The sequence below is a fragment of the Macaca nemestrina genome, chromosome 2 (assembly GCF_043159975.1).
Source record: "Macaca nemestrina isolate mMacNem1 chromosome 2, mMacNem.hap1, whole genome shotgun sequence".
Lineage (NCBI taxonomy): Eukaryota > Metazoa > Chordata > Mammalia > Primates > Cercopithecidae > Macaca > Macaca nemestrina.
The window spans coordinates 186,874,832-186,896,846 of NC_092126.1; the positions used below are offsets into that span (position 1 = coordinate 186,874,832).

At 35.7% G+C, this 22,015-nt stretch overlaps 1 long non-coding RNA gene, 1 other non-coding gene and 1 pseudogene across 3 annotated transcripts in view; 2 read left to right on the forward strand and 1 right to left on the reverse strand.

Annotated features, from left to right (window-relative positions):
- LOC105477429 (uncharacterized) overlaps window positions 1-22,015 on the forward strand; it is a 67,599-nt gene that overhangs the window by 34,750 nt on the left and 10,834 nt on the right. The window contains exons 2-4 of one of the 2 annotated variants that reach the window (XR_011619453.1): window positions 377-496; window positions 12,405-12,596; window positions 13,695-13,915. This is a non-coding gene — a long non-coding RNA (uncharacterized lncRNA). Of the gene's footprint in view, window positions 1-376; window positions 497-12,404; window positions 12,597-13,694; window positions 13,916-22,015 lie in introns of those variants that run through there. The other variant, XR_011619454.1, reaches the window with a different exon arrangement.
- Window positions 5,422-6,077, reverse strand: LOC105477579 (large ribosomal subunit protein eL20 pseudogene; annotated as a pseudogene).
- Window positions 13,834-13,940, forward strand: LOC112425882 (U6 spliceosomal RNA). The gene has a single exon (XR_003017069.1). It is a non-coding gene; the product is annotated as a U6 spliceosomal RNA (small nuclear RNA).

Below are 22,015 nucleotides of genomic sequence, written 5' to 3' on the forward strand. Positions count from 1 at the left end.
GTATGTAAGCTACTTTGTGTTTCATGTATTTATTCATACAGATAAAAAGAGAAACAAACCAGATTATGTAATGACTCTTACAACTTTTGACCATGTGTTGAGTCAGGCCCTATTCACTGTGTGCAACTAATTCTACCATTACAAGCCAAAAAAGCCTCTCATGGTGCTATGGTTTGCATATGGTTTGTCCCCACCAACACTCATGTAGAAATTTAGTTGCCAATCTAATGGTGTTGGGAGGTGAGGCCTTTAAGAGGTGATTAGCTTGTTAAGATTGACGTCTTTCTCATGAGACTGGGTTAGTACTCTTGAGGCTTTTGTGAGAGAAGGTTGTTTTAAAGTGAGTAGGCCTCCTTTGTCCCTGTCTCTTTTGCAGGCACTCATTTGCTGCTCTTGCAAGTGCTGCCACCGATGTGATGCCATCTGCCGTATAACACAGCATGTGGTCCTTTCCAGAGGTGACTGCACAATCTTGAACGTACTAGTGTCCAGAACTGTAAGTTAGATAAACTTCTCATCTTTATAAACTACCCAGTCTCCGGTATTCTGCTATAGCAACAGAAAATGGGCTAAAATACACATTTATGCTTTGAAACCAAATAAGTAGAAAAGTACAATTATAATACGTTCTTGGAATAAGAGAACTGGACGTTTTGAACAGACCAAAAATTATTATATGGTATTTGAGTTGGCAGCTCAAACTTAAACTATTGTTTTTGTTAAAAACAATAGTTGCAATTGTTGTTTAGAAATAATCCTACCTTAGAAAATAATTTAAGTCACATAGTTTTATAGATTAGCACCAAATTTAGACTTTAATTTTTTTGTGGTAATATGACTATTTAAAATCATCAGGAAATATAATAAGTTAGGAGTTTTGTACAGTTAATTGTGGATTGAAAAGTGTATCCAAAGCTTATCTAATTTGTGGAAATACTAAAACTTATTAATCATTAGTGGATCTTTTTTATATATTTACAGTTATATAAGCTTTGAAATTATGCAATCTTTTCTTCTTTCATCGTACTTGTGACAGACATCATTGGTTAGATGACCTAAGAGTGAGCTGTTCCCAATACCTTCTTAATTGCCAATCTTGAAATATTAATAAAAGATAATAGATTAAATATATTTCCATCTGAGTTGCACCTAAGATTGGTCATAGCAGGCTAGATAAATTAAGAAGTCTGCTTGAGACTTTATGGTTATTTTTCTCTCTTATTCATAAAAATAACATTTCTGGAGAAAAAGCCCTGTTTACTTCTGGTCACTGTTTACTGCTGCCTCTGAATGTCTTCATTAGTCATGATGGTAGGATCTGAAGTCTACTTGCAACCATCGAATGAAAACTTTGGAAACAAAGACAGAGAAAAACCTGGACTCCTGATGATATTTTTAATAGCTGAATGAATGCTCAGTAAAGCCTACCTCTGACTTTCTTTTCGAGTGACAAAAAATACATCTCCTCCCACCTTGTTTAAATCTCTGTCACTTTTATCCACAAACATTGGTAATGCAAACACTGTTCTCAGGAACAATCAAAATTAAAACTCTCTCTGTAAGCATTTGGCTATTTGCTGAAACAGAATCGTGATTTTCACTGATTTCTAAGAAATGTAACTAGTTTGATTTCCATGAATCAATGTCTTCCTTGGGGATTTCAGTTTTATTGCAAATTTTCATATATATATAATGTATGTAGTATATAAGTAATGGTCATTATTATATAGATAATAGCAAGTTAATACTAAAATATCAATATAAATTATATTCATTGAAAATACTATTTCTTTTTCTTACTAGTTTTATGGAATAAAATAGATATGTATTTCTCTTCTAGAGAAATTGATCAACATGAATATAAGCACTACTTTTTAGTTGCCCCTGGCATAATATGTAATTGCATTGGTTATATTAAAATACTGAGTCCATCCACAAATGCTTGATATAGAGCTTATTGATCTAGTGCTTCTTCAAATATCATTATTTTCTTTGCCTATAGTGATGTACAAATTGTGTCTTTTTGAAAAGAATAATATTGTTTACGATACAGAAAACAGCCTCCTTTATTTCTGCCACTTGTCTGGATTAGGCTGGCTTTGTAGTAAAGCAAAGGATAAACCAGAAAAATCTGGGTTCTTAGTTTGAGCTCCCAAAACATTTTCACTTAAAATTTTTTTTTTTTTTTTGAGACGGAGTCTCGCTCTGTCGCCCGGGCTGAAGTGCAGTGGCCGGATCTCAGCTCACTGCAAGCTGCGCCTCCCGGGTTCCCGCCATTCTCCTGCCTCAGCCTCCTGAGTAGCTGGGACTGCAGGCACCCGCCACTGGGCCCGGCTAGTTTTTTGTATTTTTTAGTAGAGACGGGGTTTCACCGTGTTAGCCAGGATGGTCTCGATTTCCTGACCTCGTGATCCACCCGTCTCGGCCTCCCAAAGTGCTGGGATTACAGGCGTGAGCCACCGTGCCTGGCCTTCACTTAAAAATTTTAAAAGCATTTTGTATTTGTTTAGGACACATTGTTTTCTAAAGGCTTTTACCTATATTACCATATTGAGTGTAAGGAGAATTTCATGTTTGTTTGAAATATTAACTTTATTTTTCAGGTTAGGAAATTAGAATTCAGAAATGTCAAAAAATTGCTGAAGCTCATCTAATTAATAAATGACAGACCTAGACTTGAATTTAGAACTTTTGATTCCTAAGCTCTTTTGATCATTTCCAAAGCAAAAATGGTTTTATGAATAAATTATCTGTAGTGTTTCAAGATTTTCTTTTTGTTTTTGACTCTCAGCATTTTTACTGTGGCATATAGGTTTGTGGATCTCCTTATGTTTACCCTGTTTGAAGTTTTTCAAGCTTCCTATATGTGAACATAATGGTTTTTCACTAAATTTGGGGATTTCTCAGCCATTATTCTTTCGAGATTATTTTTGCTACTCTTTTCCTCATTCTGGTGGTCCCATTATGAGTTTGTTGTTGTGCTTAATTGTGTCCCACGTTACTCTGAGGCTCTCGTTTCTTTCTTGGGTTGCCAAATCTCTATTACTCTATCTTTAAATTTGCTTATTTTTTTCTTCTGTAAATTCAAATTTACTGAATAGCCCCCCTAGTACATTTTAAATTTTCATTGTTATCACTTCTGGTAGTCTTCTATAATTCTTACTCTTGATTGGTAGTCTTTATTGGATGCCACATTGTTCTCATATCTTTCTTTTCTTCATTAATCATGGTTTCCTTTAGTTCTCTGAACATGTTTATAATGGCTACTTTATAGTCTTTTCCTGATAAAATTGACATCTGGTCTTTTTCACAGGCAGTTTTGTTGGCTGCATTTTTTTTTTTTTTTTTTTTTTTTTCAGTGTACGGGTCTTTACATGTCTTAGAATTTTTTGTTGGGAGCTGGACATTTTAGATAGTACATTACAGCAACTCTGGGTACTGGTATCCCCCTCCTCCTCTGGGTTATTGATTTGCTTATCTATTTGTTTAGTGACTGAATGGATTATTTTAGTGAAATTCATCCTGACTTCTCCACCTCCCACCCCGGTGTTCAGCTTCTGCTGTTGTTTCTCAGGAAGATGCACACGGGAGCGACAGTGGCATTGGCAGGACTGAATTTTTCTCTGAACGTACCACGCCATTAAAGTCCACTAATTGCTGGCTGATTGCCACATTGCTTTTGACAATGTTCTTGGGCATAAATTGCTCTGCACACTAATTCATTTAATTCTGGTTCCTTTGAAGAGATAGTTTCTGAAGTCAGTGTTTGATTTTTGGTCTGACTCAAGGAGGACTCCTCTCAGATGTCATTACTTGGCTCTCTCCTACAACTTGCCTACCTACAGTTTAGCCTGTATTTTGAATCTCCTCAAAGTTGCCTTTTACCACAACTCCACAACCCTCTGTTTTTGTTGTTGTTTGTTTTTAGAAACGGGGTCTCACTCTTTTTCCCAGGTTGGTGTGCAGTGGTGCAATTATGGAAATTGATTTGAAATGTTGGGTTCAACCAATCCTCCAATCTTAGCTTCCTGAAGTGGTGGGATTACAGGTGTGAGCCACCATGACTGGCCTCCACTGTTCTTGAGAGTACCTTTAGGCTTGAACTTCTCCATTCTCTGTTGCAAATACAGTCACTTTTTTTTTTTTTTTTAATTTTCCTGGGGAGGAGCTTAAGAGCAGTCTGTTTTGTGTTCTGTCTCTCCCTACAGGTAAAAATGTCTGAGCTATAGCTCTGGAACTAGGGAACAATGGCAAGCTTCTCTCTGAGTGACACAGCTGCTGGAGCTTAGCAATGGGACTGGAACAAGAGCCCAGTTTCCCTTGTCTTGCCTCTCTGGCATGAAACAAGGAAGCCATGAGGCCAGCACAGGTGATACAGCCCCAGGATTTTCACCATACCACACACAAATAAATGAGACCCTCTGTTCTACACAAGTGTTCCACTTCACAATCCCACTTGCCTAGGACTTAGTCTTAGCAACAGATAGCTGGGGGCAGGATAAGGAATCCTGGCATCCAGCTCCTCCCAATAGAAAGCCCTCTATCTGGGCACTGGGAAGAGAGGAAACCTGTATTCTTGGTTGCAACAGTCTGAAGTGGGGTCTGGCTTACGGAGTTGGGAGAGGTGGGAGAGTGAATGCTCTTGGTTCAAATACCACGAATTCCTGCCTTTCTTTAAAATTTTCATGGATGTTATTAAATAGATACTGCTTCATTTGCTACTGCCCCTAAGACCATTTCCAGTTGCTTTAAGTAGTTGTAATGTTGTTGTTGTAAGTTTCTTTACTTTCATTAGGGAGCAGATCAACCAACAGAACTCCTCACACTATTAAGCAAGAAGCTGGTTCCTTCTTTCTGTTTATTTGTATACAGGGCTAAAGTGAAATGAGAAATAATAATTTGATTAGAGGTTAAAAGAAAATCCCTCTAATGAACTAGAGTTTTGCATATATTTGTGGTGTGAATGATGTAATTTGTTAACTTAGATATACTTTTATGCTCTCAGTGCAAGTGAAAATACATAAAAATATAAATAGAGCTGGAATATCCGATTATAAATATAAGTATGCAAATTTCAACCTATTTGTGGAAATCGAAATATCCTGTAATATTTTTGACAAATAATGACTAAGGTAGAATAAATAAATTTAAAATAAAAATTTATCTTAAATGATAATATGTAAAACAAGTGCATTAGGTATAAATTAGATTTTTTTTCTCTAAACTTCTGCCAACTTTTTATCTTTAACTGTGATACCTATAATACTGAAGTACAATCACCAGAATAAATTATTTAAAGTCAGATTAAGAATTTAGGGGGGGAATGTGTGTGTATATATATCTTTTATATATAAAATATATATAAAATACATATAATATATTATATATATAATATATATATATATTTTTCATGAGTCTATTTGGGGCAAACCCGGGCGAGGGCCCTTAATCTAGAAGATGCTGGGCCTCTTGGCGGCGAAGCGTGGCTTGTGCTGACGGCGCAGGACCCGGTGGGGCCGCAGGAACTTGATCTTGGAGTCTTGGAACTGCTTGACCGCCGGCCGGCGGCACTTGCTGGCTGCGATCTCCTCCATCTTCATGTTTGGATAGAGTGGGCCCGGGCGCCTTGTCTCGGTAGCACTGGGTGACAGCGCCCGCGGTGGTCAGGTCCCGGTATTCCCGGTACATGTTGTGGGTGCCGCTCCGGGAGTCATAGCACAGCCAGATGCCGAAGTTCTTCACCCTCAGGAAGGACTTCTCAATCACCTGCCCACAGTAGACAATCTCCCCTGAAGACTTCTTCATCTTCTTTAACTGAGATACGAAGTACCAGAAGGGGGACTTGGCAACGATATGATTAAGCGCAAAGATTCGCATGCGGTAGAGGGTCGGTGTGTGGCATTTGGGGGCAGGCAGGCAGCGACCCACCACCTCGTACTCTCGTAGTGTGCCCGAGGCCTTCATGGCTTCTCTCCGCGCTCCCCGCCGCCCGCAAAAGGGAAAAATGTGTTTTTACACAGATGTTAAATCTATTCTGTTAAATGTCGAGAGTCTCCTCTTTTGAATAAAAAGAAAAACCCAAAAACTGAGTAATTTCTAAAAAAAAATTCAAGAGAACAATAAGATCTGATTTTCTTACAATTTTCTAGTTATAAATTTATTCTAATCAGTGTCTTAGCCATATTTTATTTATTTTATTATTATTATTTATTATTATTATTATTATTTTGAGACAGAGTCTCGCACTGTCGCCCAGGCTGGAGTGCAGTGGCGCAATCTCCGTTCTTTGCAACCTCTGCCTGCCAGGTTCAGGAGATTCTTGTGCCTGGACCTACCGGGTAGCTGGGACTATAGGCATGCGCCACCATGGCCCCCTAATTTTTGTATTTTCAGTAGAGAGGGGGTTTCACCGTGTTGACCAGGCTTGTCTCCAACTCCTGATCTCAAGTGATCTGCCTGCCTCCGCCTCCTGAAGTGCTGGGATTATAGGCGTGAGCCACCGTGCCCGGCCAGCCATATTTAGACAGCTAACATAAACATGTAATACACAATTCTACTCGTAAAGTGAAAAAGTAATTTTTCTATTCTAGTTAATTTTCATTTGAAAACCAAATGACTACTGCATAAGAAATTCGTATTCAAAATAAGTGAACATATAGATTTTGCAGTTTATAAGGCATCTTATTTATATAATCTCATTTAAGTTTACCAATATTACCTAAGTGACATTATTATGAAAGTCTTAAAAAAATGTCGCTCCCCACGAGATGCTTACTATTCATTCATACAACTAACATATAACTGAGCAAGTTTTTCTCAAAAAAGTAGAAGGCTAGGATTCTAGAAAAATAATTAAAACATTACATTATTTAAATATTTAAATATTTAAATTATTTAATTAAAATATATTATTTTAATCAATAATTAAAATGATTAATTAAAATAATACATTTCCCCCTTAAAAGGAGCTATTAGCATATAGCTAATACATATTGCTGTTAGCAAACTGGAAGGGATAGATATATATGAAAAATGTTTTATATATACATGTACAAGTATCAAATAATTTTATTTTAAATGTGTGTGCGTGTACACACATGCAAGTACCAAATAGTTTTCCAATTTACATTCTATCTTCTAAGTAATGAACCAACATGTTGCTTTATTGCTAAGAAATGGAAAAAAATACATGACAGTTAAGATAAAAATACAAACTACATGGAATTTAAACAGATATTTTCCCATTTTAGTCCTAAACAATTGTCAATACACAGTCAATGATAAGTCAGCATGAACCAAATGTGTTTGACAGCTAATAACAGATTTTATTTTCAACTTCTCTAATATTAAAACCTAATTTTTCATTCAAAATCAATAAACACATTAAGAATATTTCATTTTGAAACCCAATAGAAGTATGATGTCAGTCATACTTGGTGAGACTGTATTAAATTAGCAGTTTTTTTAAAACTTGATAAAATCATTTTCCATAGTTACAACTTTTAAGAGAAGAAAAGCTATAGTAGATCATTTGAGAATCTAAGAGAGCAGAATGAGTTTAAGTCAATGTCTAATGGTCTATGGTAGGTATGTAAAAAATAAAATACATAAATTGAAAACTAATTCACTGTACAAGTACTTATGGAGTATCTATTATGTGTCACATACTAGTCTAAAATGCATTTATTAATTACTCTCATTTTCATATACTTTGGAAATTTTATGAATTCTGTGTTATAGTTTGGTCTAATGAGGTTTTTGAGTTCAAGCAATATTTGACTTCTAATCCTGTATTCCTCCTTTGCTACATCAACTTCTGCATTAATGATAGCACTGTCATCCTGAGGTCTAATATAGGTTGAATTCTGGAAGAAAATAATGCATTAAACAATGGGGAGAGTCCTTTCCTCTTTAGCTTCAGGAAAGATAAATTTCTAACATTTGAATATTAAAAGCTGTTTCCATAAGCTAGACATTGCTATAATAGTAACTTTAAAATAAACACCACTCGTCCTATGCTGTGGGTCATAGTTATGTCCCATCTTAAAGAACATGTTATGTAACTTTCCTAAAGTCATACGGCTAATGAGTGATGGAGCCTAGAGTCCCTGCACTGCACAGCCTGTGACCTAAGACAAAGATGTTTTTTTCTTTTTCTTTCTTTTTTTTTTTTTTGAGACGGAGTCTCGCTCTGTCTCCCAGGCTGGAGTGCAGTGGCGCCGTCTCAGCTCACTGCAAGCTCCGCCTCCCGGGTTCACACCATTCTCTTGCCTCAGCCTCCCAAGTAGCTGGGACTACAGGCGTCCGGCACCACGCCCGGCTAATTTTTTATATTGTTAGTAGAGACGGGGTTTCACCGTGTTAGCCAGGATGGTCTCGATCTCCTAACCTCGTGATCCGCCCTCCTCGGCCTCCCAAAGTGCTGGGATTACAGGCATGAGCCACCACGCCTGGCCAGACAAAGATATTTCTATGATCCTGGGGTAAATTCCTTGCTTATAACTTTGGAACTCAAACAAATCTTTTCATAAGTCAACTTTCCATTTGTATTTGTTAGTGAAACAAACAAAGGAGAAGAACTTTTATCATTTCACCAACTGCAGCCTAACTCCTATATAATTTCTGAATGAGGGGGTAAATATTGTAGAGTATGTATTCATGAAATGTGACATGGAACTCATGGTTATTTCTTGAATTGTGTCAGTGTTGGCACAAGTGGATTTTTGGACTTTATTATTCGTGTTGGCTACCTATAATAATAAACTGTAATCCTTACTTATTATTTTCACATCTTTAACCTTAGTCTAAACTACTATCATTTTTTTGCCTGTATTCATATTGTAACAGCCTCCTACTTCTTCTTCCTACTTCCTCCCAGTTTGCTTTTAGACGATATGCAAACCATTTCTAAACTAATCCTGTCAAGGAAGATGTTGTCATTCCTGCTCAAAACTCCACAGTGAGTTTGCATGTCACTTAGGGTAAAATTGGCCCCCTCCTCTCTACCGTGTTCCTCTTCTGCTGTCCTCCTCCTGGTTGACCTCCTTACTGTTCTTTCATACATGCCAAACATGATCACACTGTAGGACATTTGCTCTTTGCCCTTTGAACTGCCTGGGATGTGCTTCTCCCCAATATCCACATATCTCAATTCCCTCTTTTCCTTCAAGTTTTAAAATATCCCTTCAGCGATGCCTTCTCTGGCCATCTCTACCTGAATAGAGTTTCCATCTCTCTTCCTGTTTCACTTTTTATTCTTAGAAAACATCAATGTCTGGTACACTATATACTTCTTACGTATCTTACTTCCTGTCAACTGAAGAATAATGAGGTCCATAAATTGGGAAAGGAGAGCTTTATTTCCCAAAAAGGGTTGCAGCCTGCAGGGTGGCCATCAGTCCAGAAGCCATAAACAGGCACTTCTAGGGTGGGAAGAATAATATAGGAATTTATGCTGAACACAGAAGGTGAATATATACACATACACACACACACACGTATATATATTTAATAAGCTATAAGAAGAGTTACAAATATTTGTGAGGGTGAAACATGTGCATTTGCAGATGATCTTCATGCTTTCCCAAGGGTCCTTGTTCAAAAAGTGGCAGTGTTAGCATGATTCAGGAGTGGAGTTTTCTGCCCCTTGACATCTTGAAGCTGAGGACATGAAAAGCCTCACTGCACATCCTCCATATATTGGCCAGAACCACTCCATGCTTGGTGGTCTGTTAACAGGAAGGAATGCTGGTTGGTTGTTTTATCACAATCACCAAAGGGAGGAGCAGTCACAAAGATGGTTCAAATCAGTGGTGGAGGAAGTCTTTCCAAAGGGTTAGTTTCTGTCTAACCCTTTAGGAAAAAATTAAGTCTAATGGTGGTTAGCAGGGGAGGAGGTATAAAGAGGCATGTCCAGCGTCCCATCTGGTCATGGCCAGGAACTCAGTTTACAAGGTTTGTCTAACAGGGGGTCCATTATTTTGGTTGGCAGCTTAGGATTTTATTTTTATTTCTCATTTCATATACATAATATGTTTTTTTCTTATGGTGGCTGGAGACTAGACATGGAAAACAAAAAGTCATATAGAAATAACTCAATAAATATTTATTTATTGAGTGATCTAAAGAATGAACCATTGGCTGGGAATGGTGGCTCACGCCTGTAATCCCAGCACTTTGGGAGGCCGAGGTGTGTGGATCACCTGAGGTCAGGAGTTCGAGACCAGCCTGGCCAACATGGTGAAACCCTGTCTCTACTAAAAATACAAAATTTAGCCGGGTGTGGTGGCAGGCGCTTGTAATCCCAGCTGTAATCCCAGCTACTCCAGAAGCTGAGGCAGGAGAATCGCTTGAACCCAGGAGGCAGAGGTTGCAGTGAGCTGAGATCACACCATTGCACTCCAGCCTGAGGGACAAGAGTGAGACTTTGTCTCAAAAAAAAAAAAAAAAAAGAATGAACCATGAATCATTAGATGGGCAAAACACTGAACTGAGCTGACATACTCTAAGACAAAATATTTCAAATCAATTTGAAAATGCCAGTTTTACCCATTCAGGCAAAAAATCAGATTAATCATTTAATTTTATTATTTAAAGTATTTTTTAACACTTTCTTGTAATTGTTGAATATCATACTGCTGCTGAAGTTGATATGGACCAGGGGAACACATAGGAACTATGAAATGTGCTTCTCTAACACCCTAACTGTCCAATATTGCCTGCTGAACCCTTCCCTCTTTAACCTTGCTTACTGAATTTGTATAGGGAATCCAAATCTTAGACTCTACCTGTAATAAAAGTTATTCCCTTCAGTCTATAGAAACCTCTTTAAGGACAGTCTAGTGAATGATACGCTAGTAATTTTTTTTCACCCAGCACCTAGTGTTTCCACCCTATTCTGAGTCCCCCACTGCCAGAAAAGAAGCCAACATGAAACAAACTGAACGCACACACAAAACCCAGAACTTTCTGTTTTCCATATATACCATACTTTCTCACAGCTACACAACTTTGAACATTTCCTTCCCTCCATCTTATTTCTTTCCCTTTTTATCTCCCATCCCACCAGCTGAGTCTTTTCTCTCAACCTGCGGAACCCATGTTGCTTCTGTTCACCACTGGATCCTTAACACTTAGTTCGGGGTCTGGGACCTGGGAGGTGGTAATATTTGGTGAGGCCTTGGGGTGGCTTGGGTGCTGAGGTCCTTCTTTCTTGTATCCTGATTATTATGGTTGTAGCAAATATTTTCAGACATTGATTTAAATGCCTAAACTTGAAACTTTTCGAAACAGTGTTTTGTTTTTGTTTTTTAAACAACATTCTTGCTTCACATTGAATGATGAGTAACAATTAGCTAAGTGAAGAATAAATGTTGAAGTCACAGGCAGTGGCAAATGTGAAAGAGAATATATTTCAGATTGTGACAGGAAATTTGTTATCACGCTGCCTTAAAAAGCCATTGCAATAACAAGCATTTTTACATAAAAATATCACTTTCTATGACCACATGTAACTTTCCAGAAAGTGACCGAGTGTATATTGAGCACAAAAGAAGGGCGGAGGGGAACCAAACAGCAGAATAAATAAAGGGTAAATGTCTGTATTTCTCCTATTTAAAAATAAAATGTAAAGTAGAGCTGATTACATTTCTATTTACGTAATTCTTGGCTTTACATAAAACTAAAATTTATTTTTAAGAAAAAAGTGACAATGTTAATTATTCTATGCACATAATAATAAAAGCGTTATTGTTTTAGGCGGTGATCAAGTCTTATGAATAGCATGCTTTATTTTAGCAATATTCATAACAATGTGTAAAACTCAAACATTTACTCGTTTACCATTGGATGTCATATACGTTATAGACATTCTTTAGGGTATCGAGGAAGAATTTTTCATCGTGTAGCTATTATATACATTCATAAGAATGTTAAAATTATAATTTTATGTAACAATTTTGAGCAAAACTAAATTCAATTTCAGATACGTTTCACACAAATGTTTTAAATGGTCAAAATCAAGTGTTCCTCCTTTATATAATGCTTTTATTTTATTATTAAACAAAACATTTAATTCACTTTTATGCTGAAATCTAAGAATCTTCTTTAGGGATCTAGGCTTTTTATTAAGCATCGTCCGTGAGCTAAGCCCTAGGTTAGGGACCAGGGATATAGATAAAAATGACATACAGTTCTGGATTTCCACATGCTCGATTAGTGTCAAAAAGAAAAAAAATGTGGACATATAATTTGCAATGTAATTTTGTATGTACAAAACTGTGGTAAAGCACTTAAAAGATTTGGGGAACATGGGGATGCCCCTGCATAAGATGAGAAGATCTTTGAGAGAAAGTCATGTCTATGTTGTTCTTTAGTGATTGCTTTTTCTATTATTCATTGTCAAGGAGGAAGGGAGCGTTCTAGGAAAAGAATTGCTTGAAATCACTGAGTAAATAAAAGGAGTGTCGAGACTGATGCAAGTACAAGGTTGCTCAGAAAGCTATGGTGAGAAGAGGTCCTGAAGACACATTTCTGCAAACTCTAACAGGGCCTGAGTGTCATATGACAAGAGTTCAGATAAACTGGGAGTGAGAAAGGTGAGCTGTGAGGTGTCTGAGTAGCCAATTAAAGCAAGAAGCCAAAAATATACAAGAAGTTAGGCTTTACTCTTTTATGATGGTATAAGCAAAAGGATAAAATCAGAGAAAGCATGAACCTTCTGTTGCATTTTGCCCTATAAAACGGAGCACAGGTCAGAGCAGATGTGAGAGGCATCTTACTATTGAGGGAGTCCCCAAGAAAATCTCTAGCAGTTTTACGGACCTTAAAGCAGTGGAGAGGATGAGGGAGAAGGCCTAAACATGGAAATGTTCTGGGCATTGAGTCAGAGTCTCCACAACCTCCTCTACCCAGCCTGCCACTGCTTTAAGGAGGCTTTGGCAGGGGTACCTGAGAGAGACCTCAGCCTGGGGGCCCTCAGATGAAATGACCTAGGAATGGAGGTATCCTGCTGGGGCCAGACATGCAAAGATGCAAAGAGCATGACTGACCAGATGGGGCCAGAATCGTTGCCTGCTGCTCCCTTCAGAGACTGCAGTGCTCTAACTGTTCTCCACATCTGCTGTGGGGAAGGCAGCTTTCTCCTAAGCCTTCCAGGTGAAGGGTTTATAATCACCAGACTGGACCTGGAAATTACCTGAAGTTTTTTTTTACCAGAAGCTGGACTCCTCACCATGGTAAAAGCAGTATAGACATCATGATGTAGACAGTGGGCAAGTATAAACGATTTTGAAACGTGGGAGTGACATGATGGAATTTTCAGGCTAACAACCCCCACAACAGTGTGAGAGTGGGGTTGGGGACTGTTGCCAACAATAAAAATGGCTGAGAGACAGTCTCAATAGTTCAATATGCAGTTTTAAACCTTCTGAAGGCCCTTCGTTCAGCTAAGAGCTTTCCAGGATAATTCTGAAATCACTAAGTCTAGACCTGAGTATTCTAAGCCATTCACTTTTCAACTCCTCTTTATTAAGGAAAGGGATGCTTAGAATTAAGCTATCGGGTTTGCTTCTTTGCCTGCATTTACACTTGTTGCAACTCTTCTTTTCCATTAAAGAATGAGAGGTGGGAATTGGGACCAGTGTTCTCAAATACTTATTAAGGATTCCCATTTGATCTCTTTCTTGACCTTCCAGAGCTTCTTTCAATATCTGACATGGAAATAGTATGATCAGTGGAGTTTCTGTATAATGTTAGGAGTTGGAGATCCATCACACAGCTAGCTTTCTAGATACCTGTTCCTGCATTTGAAATGATCAAAAGTATTTTGGATCAGTGCTCACTTCGGCAGCATATATACTAAAATTGGAATGATACAGAGAAGATTAGCATGGCCCCTGTGCAAGGATGACATGAAAATTCGTGAAGTGTTCCATTAAAAATTAAAAAAAGTATTTGGATCATTGTATGATATTTATTTTAAAATGCAGCAATGTTGTAAATGCCGTAAACTAATTTATTATGAATCAATGTGTTTATGAGTTGATATATTCACACATGTATTCATATTTGAAGAAGTATCAGTGAGTAGTAATGGTCTAAAACCATATAATATGCTTTTAGAGTTGCTATGGTAACTTATTTTCTTGGAAAATCTAATAGGTGTCTGGAAACCTGCCATGGTTACTTACCAGCTATTGGAGAAATAGCACTGCATTTTATTTTTAAAAAAGATCTGCTTATTTATTAACTTTATTGTAAATTTCCATAAATTTTGGCAATATGAACTATTTTTAATTAGTATCAATTGAAAGGAATTATAATTATATTTTCAAATAGTTAAGAAAATATAAATATAAACAAATAATCAATAAAGCCTTAAAAATATGTATTTGAAAAGACTTGTGTAGAGTGTCCAAAATCCAGAGCACCAAAAACTCCAACTATTGACAAGAATGTGCAGCAACAGAAACTCTTACTCATTGCTAATGGAAATACAAAATGGTACAGCCACTTTACAGGACAATTTGGTAATTTCTTATGAAATTAAACATACTCCTAGCATATGATCTAGAAATTTTGCCCCTAGCTGTTTACCCAAAGTAGTTGAAAATGTATGTCCATACAAAAATGTGGAAGTTTGTAACAGCTTTACACAAAATCATCAAAACTTGGAGGCAACCAACATGTCCTTCAGTAGGTGAATGGATACACTGTGGCACATCATTGTCATCCAATGACAAGGAAATACTATTAAATGTTAAAATATATGAGCTCTCAAGCCATGAAAAGATACGAGGGAAACTTAAATGTCTATTACTAGATGAAAGAAGCCAATCTGAGAAGGCTCCATACTGTGTAATGCCAGGTATATGACATTCTCGAAAAGCCAAGACTATGGAGACAGTAAAAAGCTTAGTAGTTGACAGTAAAAAGCTTAGTTTAGTAGGGAGTGAGGAGTAATAGACAGAGCGCAGAAGATTTTTAGGATAGTGAAACTGCTCCATATGATAACTATAATTTTGGGTACATGTCATCATACCTTGTTTCAAACCCATAAAATAGACAACATTAAGAATTAACCCTAATGTAAACTATGAACTTTGGGTGATTATGATGTGTCAATGTAGGCTCATCAATTGTAACAAATATACTACCCTGGTGGGAAATGTTTAAAAAAGATCTGGGAAAATATAGCACAGACAAATTCTTGATAAATGTTATTGAGAAAGAGAAGCAGAGAAAAGGTACCCTTCAATGAAAATATTAAAACAAAAAAACAAGTATCCAGAACTTAAAATTTAGAAGGTTTCTCCTTTGTACAAATTTTGAATTAAATAAGACGAAAGAAAAATACTTTTATAAGAAAATATACAATCCAGACTTTTTAGAAGTGATCAATAGTTATAAATTAATAATTCAGAAAAAATAAAAATATAGTAAAACATAGTCTAAAAATAAGACTTATAAACGTGTAAATGTCCAGATTACTTTTAAAGAAAGGTATTTCACTATGTAAAACTATTTCAAAACATGGAAACATTGAAAAATTAATTGACTATTTTTCTTTTTTAAAAGCTACTCTTGCTGCTTTTGTTTTTTATTTTTACTTTTAAGTTCAGGGGTACAGGTGAAGGTTTGTTTCGTAGGTAAACTTGTGTCATGGGGCTGTGTTGTACGGATGATTTTATCATCCAGATATTAAATTTAGTACCCATTATTTATTTTTCCTGATCTTCTCCCTCCTCCTATCCTCCACCCTTTAATAGGCCCCATTGTATGTTGATCCCCTCTATGTGTCCACCAGTTCTCATCATATCGTTCTCACTTACAAGGGAGAGCGTGCTGTATTTGTTTTTCTGTTTCTGCATTAGGTTGTTAAGGATAATGGCCTCCAGTTCTATCCATGTCCCTGCAAAGAACATGATTTTATTCTTTTTTATGGCTACATAGTATTCCATAGTGTATATGTACCCCACTTTCCTTATCCAGCCTATCACTGATGGTCATTTAGGTTGATCCCATGCCTTGCTATTGTGAATAGTGCTGCAATGAACATACACGTGCATATGTCTTTATAATAGAATAATTTATATTTCTTTCGGTATAAATTAGGATATAGGCGGGGATAAGTACAAGCTAGAATAACTCAAATCAAAACACTACAAAGATAACAAAAGATAAATTATTGGTCAAATTAATTTATGTACATAGATTCAATATTCCCAAATAAAATGTCCTCAAATTCACCTCAGGTATTCTCTGAAAGAAGACCGTATCCAGAAGTATGATTTGATCTGGAAATGCAAGATTAATCAACATTAGAAAGTCTTATATATATATAATCTACTACATTTATTAAAAGAATAAATATGTGATAAGCTGCATCCAAAGTATTAACAAATCTAAACATGCATTGATAGCAAGTGCGCTAAGAAACAAGAAATGTGAATGAAGTGCCTCAATTTTGAGAAAAGGTATTTAGAAAAATTTACATCAAATAGTATATTTGTCAAATATTGGAATCATTCCAGTTAAAGTAAGAGATAAGAAAAAAGTCATAATTTTTAACAATATTGAGGATGATACAGGAGCTCCTAATTGATGTATTTAGAAAAAGAAATGTGAAGTATAAATATTGGAGAGAGTTAACATTCTCCTTTTGTTCATACAATGTGCTTCTCTTCACAGAAAACTCAATAATATGAACTAACAATGTGACAAAATAGGTCAGCAGAGTGGCCAGAAACAAGGGCAAAATAAGAAAATCAATAATATTCCTATACAAAAAGAATATTCAATTAGAAAATATGCTAGAGTTCCCAAAACAATTGTGAAAAATTATAAAGTGCCTACTCATGTGCCTAATAAGAAATGTATAAGGGTTTATTGGAAAAATTTACAAAACGCTACTAAAGGAGTAAAAGCTGTCATAGGAGAATAGAATCATAATCCACGTTTGTAGATATAAAACTTTATATTTTATTTTATTTTATTTAAAAAAATTTTTTTTGAGATAGATTCTCGCTTTGTCGCCCAGGCTGGAGTGCAGTGGCCAGATCAGCTCACTGCAAGCTCCGCCTCCCGGGTTTAGGCCATTCTCCGGCCTCATCCTCCTGAGTAGCTGGGACCACAGGCGCCGCCACCACGCCCGGCTCGTTTTTTGTATTTTTTAGTAGAGGCGGGGTTTCACCGTGTTAGCCAGGATGGTCTCGATCTCCTGACCTCGTGATCCGCCCGTCTCGGCCTCCCAAAGTGCTGGGATTACAGGCTTGAGCCACCGTGCCCGGCCAAAACTTTATATTTTAAAGATACCAGTTATCTTCAAGAAATTTCTTACTCTCCCAATAAAATTTCCAATAGATTTTTTTTAATTGAAGGAAGACTTGAATATATCTTACATTCATAGATAGGATTGTAATTCTGCAAGTAAGGGCCAGATATACTTTAGAGGAAAGAAAATGCAAGGGTAGGAAGATGGAGAGGCAGGGTTTGGTCTTCCCAGCTATCAAAATGTTTTTAAATGATTGTAATGAAAATAATATAATATCAGAACTAATATAAAAATCAAGCAGTGCAGCTTATGAAAAATCAAGAAATAAACGCTAATAGATTAACAATATATAGTGAGTGGCTTCCAGATTGAGAGATATGATGTATTTGATAAGTAAAATCAGGACAATTGATAACCCATTAAGAGAAAAATTAAAATTTTATCTCAACTGCAACAAATATAAAACCTACATAAAAAAAAACACTGAAGTATTTGAGGAAAAGTTTAGAATATATTTAGGAGATTTAGATTTTCTTCTATAGCTTCAAAGAATGAAGACTAAGTTCTGATCTCTATGATGGGAAAGCTCTTACATGAGACAAAAACATTTGTTTAAAAGTTGAAAAATTGAAGAGGCAATATAACTTAGAGAATGCTTCATTTTGAGAATTAGGTAAGTGATGACTTTAGACAAGAGACATAATCTATATTAAGCTTTAATTTGAATTCGAATAGAAGATATTCCATAACAATTTAAGTAAAATAATAAATGCCTGACATTGTGTGTATATTAAATTTCAAAAATTATTGAGAATGGCTGGAGTTCAAAATGCCCAGTAGAAGCTTATTTATTAGGATTTTAGTAGTGGAGGAAATTCCATTCAATTCCCCTCTGATTTCTCGACTAATAATTTAAAAATTATGTATTTTCAATTAGTCTTAGTAATACCAATCAGTAATACAAGTCGTTCATTCTAAAATGGTTCCCTTCATTTACACTGTAGATTTAGAGAATAGTGCATACAATTGAAAAGAAATAAAAACAAAAGCAATTAGGTGGTATACGGTTTTATGTAGCTTTGGTAATCAGCTCTAGAACATTCCATTTATCTTAATTTTTATAATGGATTAGTTTCTCTTCAGCCAGTGCTGGAAGGCTATTGCCACAGTCTTGGATATAAAGAGCTCTGATTTACCCTGAATTCAGACATGGCTGATTTAAGAAAAAGAACCAGATTTAATTTGATTTCATTTGTTCTTGCTCCTTTCCTAGCTATATCAATCCTGCTCACTTTTAGCTTTTGGTATGGAGGTGACAAAATATTATTTCTTTCAGCACTGTTAAATTTGACAGAGGATTGAAGAGAGGTACTTGAAACCCTGAAATTAACATCTTCAGTAATGTTTTCTGCTGTTGAAATGAGTATATGAGTGTTATACCAACTGAGTCAATACTTGATATGATAAATCTTAAATTATTTAGAAATGAGGTAATTAGGCAAAAAATAATTAGCTATGTCAAGATTTGACTGGTTTATATTTTAATATCATTACTTGCAATGTGTAGGTCATATGATTATTATGACTTGGCTAAGATTACCATAGGCCTCTTTGGCATTATGATTCTTTGTATCACATACATAGGTAATTGAATTACACTTGAATTTAATATTTTTGTTGATCTAAGAGAGCGTGTTTAGTTCACATATGTTGTAACCTAAACTGTACATTTAGATATTAGCTACAATTCTGCAGAGCACCTTTCAATGCAATAATTTTAGTGCAGTTTGCCCCAAAGAATCAGTGAAATAAACTGGAATGTTTTGGAATTTAAAAAGCAAGCCAATAGAATATTGAATATACTTGTAATATATTTACAAATATCATTTTGATATCACCAGACATAGTACCGAATGTCATTTTCTTGAAAGCTTGCCAGTTTTTGGAGTCATTTAAGTCGGCTTATGTATGATTGCACATTTAGGCATCATAAGTAGTATCAACACCATAAAAGTATATTAATCTTAAATTTCATATATGCAAAGATATATAGCAATTATAATATGGTTGTAATTGTTCTAAGCCTTAAACAAACATCAACTTAGATAACTACTGTAACATGCATAAAGTCAGTTCTAGTATCCTCATTTTCTAATGAGAAAGCTGAGGCACAGATAATTAAATACTTAATTTGCATATCAGGAAAGTGCTGGTGCTTAGATTACAACCTAGCCAGGTAAACTATCTAGGATCTGCATCTTACATCCTACCACATAATGCTGTCTTTTATGTTACACTGGAAAAGTTGACAGTTTACATTATTTTCCAAATAGTTCATACATTCTGAAGAAATACTGTAGAATTTGTTTTACGCAGTAATATACTGATTTTCTTTTTAAATTTAAAAACATTCCAGAAGTTTGTTTCACTGCTTCTTTAGGGCTAACTGCATTATCTACTGGATACTCTAGAGGTCACTCTAAAATTTAATACAATTGAGGAATATATAAATTTCATATACTAATTTTATTTTTAAAGTAATAAGTAAGACATAGTGTAGAAATTTTATTTTCCATTTAATATTCTTTCCTTTCTTTTTAATTTTACATATTATAAATGTACGTGTTTAACTGATTTTTAGACAGATGTTATAAATTTTGCTTTAATATAAATGTTGCCTTAATATAAATGTAAAAACATAACCTACAAAGAGCACATGATAGATATTTTAAAAAACTTTGCAAAATACCTAGTTATTGTCATTTCAAATGCTGAAATTAAACTGGTGAATATTAGGGCAAATTAGTTTTATTTTAAAAATTACATTTCAACGGCGTGACTTATTCTCTGTGGTGGACCTTCCCAGGATCAGGATCAGGAAGGCGAAATAGAGGCCACCAGATAAGGAGTCCATTCTAGATCCTAATTTGTACTCTAAACATTGGGATATCTGTGAGGTTCTTCATACAGCTAGAGGAAAAGACAACAATAAAGCACTTTGGAGAGAAACAGCAGAAAAATATATATTAGGATATTTTTAATTTTATCCTACCGAGTGTCAGAAGGGTACAGAGAGTCAGCATGTTGTGTGTGTACAACACTAAAACACACCTGGGTAAACAATCTATTTATCCTCTTGTGCTCTCTAAGGATGAGATACTAAATGAAGAAAAATAGCGGAATAGAAGCATCTATGTGCTTAAGTCCCTGGAGTACTGAGTCTGATATAGAAGCTGTTGTTGGAAAAGGGAGACATCTCATTGATCAAGGAGAAACACTGCTAAGTTTTTATATAGTACTTTACCAAGGGAGAAATAAAAATAAAAGATAGGGCAGAAGCCAAAATGTATGTTTTTGTCAACCATAGCCATCCCGAGAGAAGAAGCAAAGTAAACTTTCTCTTTAATCAATACATTGTGACCACTAAAAATAAAAGAAGGTTAATCAGCGACAGACTGAGTAGCCCATTCAAATACGTGACTAAAGATTAAGGCTGGCTACATAATTTGAGGGTTGGTGTATAAAATGAAAGTGCAGGGCCCCTTGTTTTAAAAGCAGGAAAATGTGTCATTACATGTACTCCACCATCTCTCTCTCAACCTGTATTAGCATTTTAATTTCCTATTTAATTTCTAAATTAAAAATCTACACGCATTATTTGTAGGAATTTTACCATTATAGTGGCAATGCCAATTTCAAATGCAAATATTATACCATTTAACTCACACAAAGAATTACTGAAATTTCACAATTTATATTTCATAGCTTGTGCATATGTATTTCTTTCTTGCAGGACAGCGAAAGTGCCACACAATAGTGGAAAGTCTAACTGACCTGTTTTGTTTTTGCTTTTGCTTGTTTTCACTTGATACACACACATTTTACTAAAAACCTCTATCTTTAGCTTACTGATAAGTAAGGAAGGACTGAAAGGAAAAAGAACTGTAGGGTTGCCCTATTTTTTCGTTTCCTTCTATTTCTTCATTTTCAGCATAAGGGGTGGGCTAACACAGGGAAGTAACAGAAATAAGAAAAAATATGAAAAAGCTTCCTTTATTATTCATTCTTCTCATACCGTCATTGTTTTTCTACATTTGAAGCAATTTCTCATTCTAATGGAAAGTTCGGCCACTCTAGATTGTTAAGACCTCTGCTTACTCAGCTGCAGACAAAAAAAAGCATATCTCACTCTCCCTTAGAATATCACTAAACTCCCATCCATCGTTGGTTCCACTGGAATTTTGTGCTATAGGGACTTTGGATACTATACATGAATAGGGTGGCAAGAAACAGCAGACACATATATTGTAAACAAATTTCTCCACTCATGCACATGCTCTGTTGTGTCCTTGCAATTCACTTCAAAACACAAGATAAAAGATGAAAGTATTGAGAATGTTGAGATGATGACAGGAGAGCATAAAGCAGGCATGGAACCTTTCTCAGCATGGGGTCCCATGTGACTGCACAGGTTGTATGCCCATGAATCTAGCCACATTAAAGACAGTATTACCCTTTTTATAAATGTAGGAAACTGGATTACAATACTTTTTAGGGATATGTATTTTATTCTGATATACATTCTTCAGGAACATAATTTAGAATGTTAAAGACTCGATTGCAGTGTAAGCATAAATCAAGGTAACTGCAAATACATATTGCAAATCAGATAGAATTTTTCTTGGCGTTAAAGCAAAAGAAGGTGGCACAGCTATGGTGGATCATTAGCAGCATTAGAAAATA